Source organism: Marmota flaviventris, chromosome 7 (genome assembly GCF_047511675.1).
Source record: "Marmota flaviventris isolate mMarFla1 chromosome 7, mMarFla1.hap1, whole genome shotgun sequence".
In the NCBI taxonomy this organism is placed as follows: Eukaryota; Metazoa; Chordata; class Mammalia; order Rodentia; family Sciuridae; genus Marmota; species Marmota flaviventris.
Genome location: NC_092504.1, coordinates 475,001 through 476,703, shown reverse-complemented (window position 1 = coordinate 476,703; position 1,703 = coordinate 475,001).

The window sequence follows — 1,703 nt, the reverse complement described above, 5'->3', positions numbered from 1 at the left end:
CCCGCTGCCCGGGGCTTGTCCTGATGGCTATGCCCGGCGTCCTTCGGTGGTGGGTCGCCTTAGCGTGTTCCCCGGCCGCCCCCCGGTCCTGCTCGTTGGAGATGGTGGTCCCCGTCTCTTGTTTTCGCCTTCGTCCACGAGGGTCGACCAGTTGTCCCTAGGGGCTCTGGAGCTCGGTGATGGGCTCGATATCGCGGTGTGCTGACCGCGACTCTGTTCAGGGAAGGCGGCGGTGCTGAGTGAACTGTTCCCCGTTGCCCCGGTCGCGATTGTTTTGGCCCGAGTTGGCCGTTTTCTGCCATCGGGTAGGTGCTGACACGTTGTCCTCTGGCGCGTGCCGCCAGAGGGAGGGAGCTTGGGCCTCCGGGTGCGTGCCGGGCTCTGGGCTGATGGGGTGGCCCGGACCCGTTCCCTCTGGAGCTGCTTGCCTGGGCCTGCGTGCGACGGCTCTTTGGCGCACCTGGAGTGCCCTCGCGGTGGTGGTGCCACCTCCGGCCGGCCGGTCTTCTGGCGCCGGGGGGCGGCGGGGGAGGTGGCGGGTGGTCCTTTACCGCCCGTGCGCTCCTCGCTGCGGGCACCGGGGGCGGTGTGACGACGCTCGTTTCCATGGCTCTGAGTCGCGCGTGTCAGGCGTTCCCCGTTCCGTGTCGTCGGCCGCTCTCCCTGGGGTGTGGGGCCGGTGAGGCCGTAGCAGGCTCCTCTTAGAAGCGGTCCTCGCCGGGTCTCCCCCTGCTCCCTGGGTCTCTCCCGCCCACTCTGCTGATCGATGTGGTGACTCTGCGCTCTCCTGGGCTGGACCAAAGCCGCGCCAGGCGAGGGACGGACATTCATGGTGAATGGGCCAGCTCTTCTCGTCCTGCCTGCGGGTCCCTCGCCTTGCCTCCCCGCCCGTTCGCGGTGCGGGGAAGGGCGGGGGTGCGGAATCCGGCCTCGACCTCGCTCCCGGGGTCCTTTGACGTAGCGGGTGCTTCTCGCTCGCCGCCCGCTCTGGGCGGCCAAGGGCCGTGTGTGGCCCTCCCCGCGACGGGGAGGGCTGCCGCCGTGCTGCTTTGGCGCGACGGTGCGCCTCTGCTTCGGTGCTCCTGGGGCGCTCCGGGTCGTTTCCTGAGGTGCCTGAGGCTGAGCCGGTGTGTGCTGTTCCCGATCCCAGTGCCGCTGCCGCGGCCGGCCGCCGCCTCGCTGTCGGTCTCGCCCCGTCTGCGGGGGTTTCTGAGGCGAGTGCCCGAAAGGAAGAGCGTTGTTGCTTCGCTCGGGGGATCGAGGCGGTAAGCTCGGCAGCGTTGCGCGTTCCCTCTCCGGGGGGAGCGGGTTGCGTTGTCGTCCCCAGTGCCGAGTGGCGTGGGGAGTGTTAGGCGAGCGGGCGCCCGGGCGCTCTTCCCCACCTCCGGTGGGGGAAAGGAGACGTTGCCCGGGCGTTTGAGCGATTGTGGCGGGACGCCGAGCTGGGGCCGGTCCGGTCCCCGAGGCGATGGGGCTTTGGGTGTCCCCGGCCGCGAACGCTCAAGAAGCCTTGTGCTTGCCCATACCGCAGATCCCCCTCGTTGTCTCGGCGGCCGGTTAGGAGAGGGGCTGGGTCGGGTGCCGCCCACCCTCAGTGAGGAACGTTTCTCTAGCGATCCGTGAAGGGCGTGCCTCATGTGGGGTACCGGATTCCCCCACTGGCCGCCCCCTGCCTTGTGCGCTACGCTACCGTCGGTGGTGTG